The 11,947-nt window shown below is 30.9% G+C and overlaps 1 long non-coding RNA gene across 1 annotated transcript; it reads right to left on the reverse strand.

Annotated features, from left to right (window-relative positions):
* Positions 1-9,564: 9,564 nt before the first annotated feature.
* On the reverse strand, positions 9,565-11,389 carry LOC131021957 (uncharacterized). The gene is made up of 2 exons (XR_009101107.1): positions 11,083-11,389; positions 9,565-9,711 (listed from the first exon to the last, which is right to left on the reverse strand). It is a non-coding gene; the product is annotated as an uncharacterized LOC131021957 (long non-coding RNA).
* Between the last annotated feature and the right edge of the window lie 558 nt (positions 11,390-11,947).

Raw genomic sequence — 11,947 nt, forward strand, 5'->3', positions numbered from 1 at the left:
TAAGAACCATTAAAATCAATGCATCTGCTATATAAATTAATGCATTCACTATTAAATTTAATACATCCGAAAATAATAAAATTTTTGCTCCCTTCAGGATTCGAACCCAGGATCTGCATTCATCCACCAAGATGATGCATCCACCATAGATCTTGATGATCGAATGGCTTAAAATGGTTCTCCGTTCTAATTTTATTTAGTGGTTCTTATTTGAACCTCTTCCTATACACATATATACATATATATATATAGAGAAAGGTTAAATAGAGAATGACAAATATTTAGAGAAAAGAGAATTAATCTGGAGCCTCCAAATTTTCCAATCTAAGGGTTCAAATTTAATCTCATTGTTTTCCTTAATTATAGCCGAAAAGGCTATGTTTGTAATTGAACAAATTTATTTTGGTAAGATATTATTCTGCCATATCTTTATGCAAATATCTGTATCTGCATTCACGTTAATTAAGTTCAACATATCTTTAATTATCCACGTGTAATTCACAAATTTCTGTATTTGCATTCACGTTAATTAAGATCCACAAATCTTTAATTATCCTTTTTAGTGTAATTTTGTCATCTCGTTAATCTAAATAATTATTTATGTATTTGTATTTGAAATAGTATTCAAATATTTTATTTACTTGTTCGTAAATTTTGGTATGTCTGTTCGAAATGTTTTATGTTAGTAAGAAACATTCAAATAGTTTATTTTGGTGTTCGTAATTATTTTACACTTGTTCGAAATGATTTATGTTAAATATTTTATGTTAGTAAGAAAAATTCAAATAGTTTATTTAAGTGTTCGTAATTGTTTAAAGCATGTTCAAAATGTTTATGTTAAGGAAACGAAAAAAAATCAGATTTCACAGCAGAAACGAAAACTTTATTTAGATTTACTGGACGCAAGAACATAAATGAACAGAACCCAATTTCTAAATGAATAGATATATTTAGATTTCTTATTTAGATTTATTGGACGCATGAACATAAATGAACAGAACCCAATTTCTAAATGAACAGAACACAATTTCTAAATGAACAGATATATTCAGATTTAATGGACACGAGAATATCCCCCAAATTCTAAAATTGATCATTTATTTTGACGAAAAGAAAAATAAAAGTGCAGATTAGACAGAGACTGCAAAGAGATTTAATTCCAAGATGAAGAATTCGACTTGGCATATTTATGAGAGATCTCTTTGGAGATGAGACGCCGGATCTCCACGGCTGCGCTGGCCTCCAATGAGTTCTTATTGAAGAACACATGCAAGGGCGTTGTTCACGAGCAGCAAGAGATCGCGGTAGAACTTGCTGTCGGACCCACCCTCTGTACCACCCTCTGCCGTCTCCACCGCCGAATCAGAGAGGAAGCGCCTTGCTGCGCCAGAAACGACGAAAAAGGGAGAGCAAGAGAGATGGCGGGGAGAGCAGAGCAGTGCCCTGCCCCTTTTCTAACAAGTCGCCGGCGATTCTTCAAAAATAGAAACGAAATAACAAAAAAAAAGTATTATTCAACAATCGGAGCTTGAATCGATTTGATTGTTGAAAAATCAAAACTTCAAACGAAACCCTACCTTCAAACCGATTTTGGATCGTGGGAGACGAAAAGGAATCGTGGCCGGCTGTTCAAATCTTTCATTGGAGAGGAGACGCGGTTAGATAGGAGTAAATATTGAACCTACCGTTTTTACTATGTTGCAATTTTACCCAAATACCCTAATCACAATTAAAATGTATTTTCGAACAGTTAATATGGTAATTAAAAATATCAGCTTGATTAGGTTCAAATAAGAACCACTAATAAAATAAGAACGGAAAACCATTTTAAGCCATTCGATCATCAAGATCTACGGTGGATGCATCATCTTGATGGATGGATGCAGGTGCTGGGTTCGAATCCTGAAGGGAGCAAAAAAATTATTTTTTTCGGATGCATTAAATTTAATAGCGGATGCATTAATTTATATAGCAGATGCAGTAATTTTATTGGTTCTTATGTTCTCACGATAATTGTGGTTCTCACTATAACCACACCCTATATATATATATAAGGAAGGGCTAAAATAAGAGCATTTCTTAAGATATAAAATATGAATCATTTTCAGCCCTTAGATCATCAAGATATACGGTTGATTCGTAATCCCGTTGGATGAATTTATGGTCCTGAGTTCGAATCTCAAAGGTAGCAAAAATTTATTTTTCACAATTCATACCTTTATACAGCGAATTCATACGTGTTCTACATAAAATTAATACATTAAAAATTGCTCATATTTCTTATTTTAAGATGTGCTCTCACGGTAGCCCACCCCTATATGTTTCAGCTAAAATGTAAAGTATCTCTTTTTAAACCCCACATGCCACATGTATATTCACAACAAAACACAACTTAGTTGGTAAAATATTTCTCACTGTATGAAAAAATGTGAAACTATTATCGATCCTTTTCAAAAAAAAATGGGGGTAATAGCTCTAAAATATATTAACTTTCACACATTTTGCACACAAACTTAATTAAAATTCAGCCTTTAAATACACGAACTTTCATTTCATTTCATGGAACTGTGGTCCGATGGTTAGAGACCGGTTCGAACCAAATTAAACCAAATGTGTAAACACATCTAAATCAAGCATGCAATAAATAAATAAATACAGTCATGTGGAGATCGAAATCACAAATTCTTAAATCTGAACTGTAGTTTCAGCAAAATTTATATGGATCATAAACTTGAGGAAAATCGTCCTTCCTAGTAATAATTTACCTATGTCGGACATCTTGACAAATTCTACACACACACACACACACTTGAGGCTGTGCAAGCAAGGAGCCCGCTTCAGTTAACTGTAAAAAAATTGATAATGTAATATTTCATCGATTTGGTTAAATTCAAAAAAGTAAAAACTAAAAATTAAAAAATCTAAAAATCAGTTCGAGTAACCAATTATCCAACAGTTAACAAAAAAAGTTACAATATTTTTAAAATTCAAAAAATATTATATAGAAAAGTTTGATTTATGATCCAAAATGATTATATATATGATAGAAATGAATAGGTTACTTATGTGCTTTCCTAATTCAACTAGGAATCTTGTGTATGAATATAGTGAAAGTTTCCCAACATGTTTTTTCTACCTTTGAATTAACAATTTTATTTAGGATGGTCAATTTGATGCTTGGTATCAACTCAAGTCACCTTTATAGTTGACGACAAAATCAACTCATCTTTGCAAAATCAATTTCTCACGATCAATTTAAAACATAATTTTGCAGAACACATATTTACAGTTGATGGCTTAATTCTTGGTATCAACTATTGAGAATTTCAGAACATAAGGGAATTTTTGAAAGGACCTTGCTATTTGGATCAATTTGATCCGGATCAAATCCAAAAATTAATTAATGTTCAACATAAAAAGACATATTTACCCTTTATGTATTTATTATTTTATAATTTTAATATATTAATTAAATATGTATATATATTATTGGGAACATTATTTTCAATAAATACTTTTGTATTTTCAATGAGAAGTTTGACTAATTTATACAGTAATATATTTTGTAAACAAACATGAATCTATTTAATTACTCGATCATGCATAAATCTTGACGATTTTTTTTGTTGTTGTTAACATGCTTTTCTATACTTTTATTTTCCATAAGTGTTTCTTTACTTTTATTTTCGTTATGTATGCTTTTCTTTTTTGTAAACACACCCTTTATTTTCGTTATGTATACTAAAGTTGTAAAGTGATTTAAATATAATATGTAAAGTGATTTAAATATACACATAATTCGTAAATTATATTGTATTAAATATAATTAATTTATAAATTTAGGATGGAAAAATGTAAAGACTCAATTCAATGAATACATTTTAAGCTAAAGTTTTTCGTTGGCATTTGATTGATAAAGATAAACAATTTCATAATTGTATTTTTTTTTATAATTATCTTGATTTGTCGAAAATAAATTATATTGTATTAAATATAATTAATTTCTAAATTTTTATATTTATTAACTAAAAATAAAGAGTCAAAAATTTTATTAAATAAAAATAAATACATGTAAATCAAATTGTCACCTCTTGTCCAATTGCTACAATTGAAGTATATATTTTTCTTGCTCACTAATATATATGAATAACAACTTAGTTTTAGTGATCGCCAACATAATTTAAAAATGTACTGTGTATTTTTGATGCTTTTTTGTGGATATCTTAATGCATTAAAAAGTTATTTCTTAATATATACGAAAAAATGACTTAACTACAATGATTGTATTACTTTGGTAGTTTTTAGTATCGTAACTTCATAAAAATAAACTATACTTTATTAAATATAATTAATTCATAATTTTTAATATTTATTAACTATAGGGAAAATTGCACCTAAATACACAAACTTTGCCAAAAATCCATATTTGACGCGAAGTTAAGATTTTACATTTTAATACACCAACTTTCGGTGTTGTCCAAATTTGACACAACTTAATTCTTAAAAATTCAAAAAACAACTCATTTTTGTAAATAATTATACAAAGACCCACTTATGTTATAATTTGGGACATTTAAACCAAAACAAGATACTCCTTATGATGTTTTCTTTTAAACCATTTTAGGCGCGGATCAAAGATTAAAAGAAAACATCATAAGGAAATATCTTGTTTTGGTTTAAATGTCCCAAATAATAACATAAGTGGGTCTTTGAATAATTATTTACAAAAATGGGTTATTTTTTGAATTTTTAAGAATTAAGTGTGTCAAATTTGGACAACAACGAAAATTGGTGTATTAAAATGTAAAATCCTAACTTCGCGTCAAATATGGATTTTTGGCAAAGTTTGTGTATTTTCACGCAATTATCCCTTAACTATAAACAAAGAGTTCAATATTTTATCAAGGGTAGAGGGTTTACGATTTTGTACATCGTCCTTGCATACATACATTTTTTTAAATTTCAAAAACATATGCACACATGAGTCAATCCACTGACTTTAAGATTGTTTGAGAAGCGTCTTATCAATTGAACTGCGTTTCATTATCATTTATATACTACAATTTTTTTAAAGAACAAATATATATAGTGATTGTCTTAGTTTTATATTTTTTTTATTAATACAATTTGTCGAAAATATAATATACTTTATTTAAAAATAATTAATTTCTAAATTTTTTATTTTTTAAAAAATCTAATCAAGTGTCAATTGAAGTAATATAGGAACCATATTATTCGATCATGAATTGAAGTAAGATAGGAACCATTTTATCAATTGAATTGCGTTTTCTTATCATACGAGTTTTGCTCCCGTGCGATGCACGAGAGACAATATTCTTTTAACAATAAATATTATTTTAAAGTATTTTTATATTTAAATTATTTATTAATATTATATGGATGTTAAAATTTTATGTTATACAAGAAACGGGTAGGAACAATTATTGCTCGTTCTATCAAAATAAAAATGATCGCAGATGTTGTTAGAATAGGACGGGTAAATGTTTGAAATGATGTCATGAACTTTAGATGCATTAAGCAATGCCAATGTGTAGGGGTGAGCAGTCGGTCCGGACCAAACCGACGAAACCGAGGACCGAATTTTCAATATTTTTTGGACCGAACCGGACCAACTGAAATCCTAGGACCGAACCGAAATCGGACCGAAACCGCCATCGGTTCTCGGTCCAGTTCGGTCCAAAACCGACCATTTTTAAAATATTAAAAATTAATAATATTAATAAAAATATTAATAAAAACATTAGAAATTAATAAAAATAATAAAAATTAATAAAATATTATATTAATAAAAATATTAGAAATTAATAAAAATATTAATAATATTAATAAAAATATTAAATATATATATATTCGGTTCGGTCCGGTTTTCGTCGGTTTTAGCCTCCCCTGGACCGGGACCGAACTGAAATATTTTCGGTCCAAGAAAATAGGATCGGACCGGACCAATACATGGACCAAAACCGACCCGGACCGAAAAAACTGATCGGTTCGGTCCGGTCCGTCGGTTTTGGTCCGGTTTTGCTCACCCCTGCCAATGTGCACTAAAGGAGATCGATAGATGTATAACAATCATTATCACCACCATTTGTTAAATCTCTAATACATATACTTACTAAATATTTTATTTACATTTACTGAACATGTGTGATCATTTAATATAAAAATATGTTATTAATTATTTCATTTAAAGTCTATTTTAATCATATATATTACCAATATAAATTTTCATAATATTATAAACTTAGGCAATATATTACTATTTATGTAAGTGGTTGAGTTTTCATATATATATATATATATGATTTATTTATAAGAATATATATATATATATAGGGGATGACTGAAATAAGTACACTTCTTAAAATATAAAATAAGAATAATTTTCAGCCCTTAGATCATCAAGATCTACGGTTGATTCATCATCCTGTTGGATGAATTCATGGTCCTGAGTTCGAATCCCAAAAGTAACAAAAATTTATTTTTCACAATTATACCTTTATACAGCGAATTCATACGAGTTCTACATAAAATTCATACATTTTTTCTAGTTGTTATATGCAATCCTAAATTATAATATAAATTAAGTATATTACATTTTATGACTGTTAGGTCCTGAGGGTCTCGAATAGGTGTATGGGGGGGAATACACCTATAGGCTATTTTTGCACAATCTACTGACCTCAATCAGAGGGATCTCAGTCAGAGATCAAAACGAAACTTTGCACGCAAACAAGGACTCCTGTTTTACTGAAATCAGTTTTGACCAACAGGGTTGACGACTGATACTGAAAGCTCTTCAGTAATGAGTTATCAGTTAAGTTGCTGGAACTTAACTGATGCAAGTAAGGGCTTCAGTCGTGTTTGCTAGGATAGAGATGATATCACTCTTCCTGACTATCAGAGGATAGTTCAGTCAGATCGATATCATGCGCAGCGGAAATTAAACTTAGTTTCGTAATAGCCTCGGTGGAGCAGGTTGTTGGATTAAGGTTTCTCTTTGCTGTTAGTCAGTGTTCAGTTTTATCAAATGAAATAGCACAAGTAGGAATGTAAAACTGAAAGCTGTAAACAACACAGAGACTTTTACGTGGTTCGGAAAAACCCTTTCCTACATCCACGGTTGGTTGATCAGACCAACAATCCACTCCGCAGGTGCTTCACTGGTGCACTGCAAACCGTACCCGTGTGCTTGCCTGGTGCATACAACCGTGAACTGAAGAAAACCCTTCTTCAGCACCCACACAACCTCGCGTAGGATTTCCCTGCTAAGCAAGTTTGACCTTTGGCTTCTGGGTAAACAGATATATGCCTAGGGTCTAAGAGAATGTATGTAATCAGCAGTGACTGATTTTGGCTTTGGAATTCTCTTCTTCGATTCAAGCTTTGGGGTGGTTAAGCTTTAGGCTGAGTAGCAATTTTGGCAGAGCTTCAGCTTATGTCGTTGAATCGGTGAAGGTTGAAGTGATCCTCGAGCGCTATTTGTAGGAAAACTCTTGAATAGATCCGTTGGCGTAAATCGTCCTCAAGATTTCTTCCGTTGGAGAGCAATTCGAATTTGGGCTGAGGCTTCAATCTTCGAGGTTCCTTGTCTGTGTGGAAACGGCTCTCTTTGATGGACATGAGATGTGACGTCTCTGAAAAGTTACCACCAGATAGGAATGACCTCTGCAGAGATAAGATATTCTGAGATCTCTGCATTTAATGCGGCTGTACTTGTGCATACGTGGCTTCCTCTGAACGTTGGAAGATCAGTCCTAGGAGGAATGTTCAACTGATACTTGACTTTAGTATCAGTCCATTGCGCGCATTAAATAATCAGTCTTCAACTGATTCTTCAACTGATACTTCAGTTGGTATCTGCAGTCTTCAGTCTTCGGTCTTCGTTCTTCAGTCTTCAGTCTTCAGTCTTCGACACCGCAAGCTAAACTAGAAACGAACTCTAACACTTGAGTTCAAAACGATTCTAGTCTATTACATATAAGTCCTATGAATTTTGGTATCATCAAAACAAGGGTTAGGATATTCCACAAGGTTCCCAACAATGACTTTTTATATTGTTGGTTGTGTTTCGAATAATTATGATCTCATGGAAAATAATAAAATCAAGATGATGTTGAAAAGTACACAATACTTGATAAATACATAACTCATTAATGATTTATGTAAAGAATTTTAATTTAGATATATTATCCGATATCATCATAATAATAATATATAAATATTTAAAATTTTAAATTGAAATACGTTTTATAGTGATTAGGGGTGTTTAAATAAAAAAATGTTACAAAAACAAAAATGTCAAATAAAACATAAAAAGATATTAAAAACAAGTTATTTGTACGTACCAAACTAATTATTTTCTTAAATAAAAAATGCTACAAATTATGTATGGCTTCAATGAAATGAAATGTTTAATTTTTTATAAAAAAAAAAAAATGAAATGTTCATTTTTTACATAGCAACGCATTATGTATCCTATATATGTTCAATGAATTCATTTAAGTGTATAGATTTAAGGAGATTAAACATTTAATTTTATGTTCATGAATTTAATTTATGACCTATAAAAATGAAAAGACATTCACTTTATATTCACAATATATTAAATTTAGTATTCTAAAATAATAAACTTTTATAAGGGACATTTAAGGTAAAACACATTTTCAGTAAAATTTTTTTGACTCTTTTACCCCTATTGATCCGGATCAATTTGATCCGTATAGATTTATCCTTTTTGAAAATACGCACTATATGGTAAAAAATTGCGGCCTATCACTTAAATTAACTTTCAACAACTTAACATTGATGTAATATATTACGAGTTGTCCCCAAGGGGACACCAAACGGTGCGACCTCCTGTGTGTGAACAGTGAAGTCTCGGGTTCAAACCCCACTGCTCCTCTTCCCCAACTCCCCCAAGTCAAAAAAAAACATTGATGTAATATACATAATTAATATTTTTATAATAACTGTGCATGCATGGTATCGAGCCGGTTTGGTTAATCATGCTATATATATATATATATATATATATATATATATATATATGGTGCGGTTATAGTGAGAACCACAATTATCGTGAGAACATAAGAACCAATAAAATTACTGCATCTGTTATACAAATTAATGCATCCGCTATTAAATTTAATGCATCCGAAAAAAATAATTTTTTTGCTCCCTTCAGGATTCGAACCCAGCACCTGCATCCATCCACCAAGATGATGCATCCACCGTAGATCTTGATGATCGAATGGCTTAAAATGGTTCTCCGTTCTTATTTTATTAGTGGTTCTTATTTGAACCTCTCCCTATATATATATATATATATATATATATATATATATATATATATATTAAAAACAAAAATCGAATCAGTACCCCCGATTTTCACAAATTAGAACAAAAAATCTAATTGGTCGATTCGATTAACCTTATTTTTTGTATGATTTAGGTTTAATTTGTCAGTCGATTCGATTTTTTGGACATTTTTACTCACCCACTAGCATTAATTGGAGAGTAAAATAAATAAATGCAAAAAACGTTGGCAAATGGTGTTTGCGATCACTATTAACTTTTTAACGTGCAACACAGAGAAAGCATGAAGTAGTACACAAATGTTTCATTACACGACGTGTAGCCCCCTAAGAAAAGATTATGCTTCCTCTACTCTCACATATATATCCTAGCAAGCTGCATAAGCAAAAAGTAATGAAAAAGAAATTTGAAAAATTAGGAAACAAAAAATTTATAAATTGTGCGTGTGTATATGTCGACAGATATAGAGGGGGGGTAAACAGAGTAACAGAGTTGCAGTGTAGGGCCAAATGAAAGGAATTAAAAGAAAGGAACAAAAGGCTGTGTAAAATGAATCATCCCTTTTGACGACCGAATATATTTATTCATTTATTCTCCCAAATAGAATGTGTAATATTTGTACATTTGCATGCCCACATTATAATTAACATAGATAATACCACTCACATCATCCATCTCCATCACTCCTCACAACTACCACGCCCCTTCATTTAATCCCCACTACCCACACCCCAAAATAAATCCCATCACATATAAATAATTTCCAAATAAAATTTGAATGTTTTATTGTATAGGTGATGGTCATTTAATACGAAGAAAAAACTTGCGCTAGCTTGAAGAGGAAATAGTTTTTGTCAAAGTTCTTAAATACCCTACACTCCTAGGTTAGGGTCATTGTTAAAAGCTACATATTTTAGATCCCACCGATCATTTACCACAATTTATGATCTGAAGGTCAAAAAGTTGATTATCAAAAGGGGCTTTTCCTAGTTTTGGAAGCTTAAAAAAGCTCATCATTTAATGATAGGAGAATTGGTGGGTGTGAATTTTGATCAACCCTGCTCTTATCTATAACGATAATCAAGTATAGTGAGTTTTTCACAAGTAATTAATGCCACATTCAATAATAGAAGATAGATATGGGAATTTGGTGAAATAAACACATCTATCGAGATGCTTACTAATAGATTAGGTATTTTGAAGTTTGTTGAATCTAATTGACTAGTTATTTCAAATTCTCTATTAATGTATACTCCCTCTGTCCCACTCCAATAGGCTCAGTTTCCTTTTTAGGTAAAAAAGTTGTACTTAATTGGTGTGGACCACACCACTTTACTACCACTTTCCTACTAAAAAGTAAGTTTTCTTAATCTCCGTGCCCAAAAGAAGTGAGCCTATTGGAGTGGGACGGAGGGAGTATATCTTTTGAGTTTGATAATCCTATACTTCAATATTGTGCAAGTGTGATTGTTTACCTGCCCCAAGTACGAATTTTATGCTTTAGAATTAAGTTTAATTTATTATCAAATGCACAATAGTAATGTGATGTGAATAAAACGATTTCGTTATTTTTTGAGAGAATAATGCATATATGCAATTAACGTTCAAAAATTCTAAATCTAAATTTACAAAGTCGTTTTTTCAATAAAAAATAAGAAGTAATAAAACAGTAAAAAAATAATGGAAAAATGAAAGTGAATAATTAAGGTTGATAAGAAAAGATTAAGAGTTGGAAGAAAGGTGTACGATAAGAAGTTGACATGAGATACAGTCCCCTGATGGCCCATTCCTCGAAAAGAGAGTAGTAAATGCTAAAGGGACAGAAGGATACAGGACTTTCATGGCAGAACAGAAAAGATGGATGTGAGAGAGAGAGAGAAGTGGTAAATCATTTTGTAATCGATTGCTTTATGATTGAAGGAGAGAGAAAGTAAAAGTTATGAGGAGAGAGAGAGAGATAAAAAGGGCTTTTTCTACTAAAGTTCCTCTCTTCCTTTATTACTTTTTCTAAGGACAAAAGTTAAGAACCCAGATCCCCTTTGGCAAGTGAGGGGAGGGTGGGGTGGGGTGGGGTGGGGGGGGGGGATACGAATAGATAGGGGCTAGGGGACTATCAGAAGGCCATCATGGCAGTATGATTATGAGAGAATAGAATTGTGGTTTCTTTGCAGTTGTATTTATTACCAATCCCTCTGCCCTAGGTAGAGATGGGAACTGCCCCATATATATCTACATCTATACGTATACATCCATAGTAATGCTAAAGAGCCACATTGTGGCTGCCCACAATTTACTTAAGTAGAAAATAATTTAATTTATTTAACTTATTTTTTAAAATAAAAATAAAATTTAGTCATTTTATCATATTCTCTACATTATAGTAATTTTTTTGCAATTTTTTGGTAACTTTTTTATTTTTATTAAAAAATAAATAAAAAATAAAAAATGCAAAAAAAAAAAATAAAAAATAAGTACAATATAGAGAATATAATAAAATAACTAAATCATATTTTTATTTAAAAAAATAAATTAAATAAATCAAGATTATCCTTATTATATTAGTGTGTGGGTGGCCACAGTGTGGCTGCATAGATTTATTGTAAATATAATA

This window comes from Salvia miltiorrhiza, chromosome 4 (genome assembly GCF_028751815.1).
Source record: "Salvia miltiorrhiza cultivar Shanhuang (shh) chromosome 4, IMPLAD_Smil_shh, whole genome shotgun sequence".
In the NCBI taxonomy this organism is placed as follows: Eukaryota; Viridiplantae; Streptophyta; class Magnoliopsida; order Lamiales; family Lamiaceae; genus Salvia; species Salvia miltiorrhiza.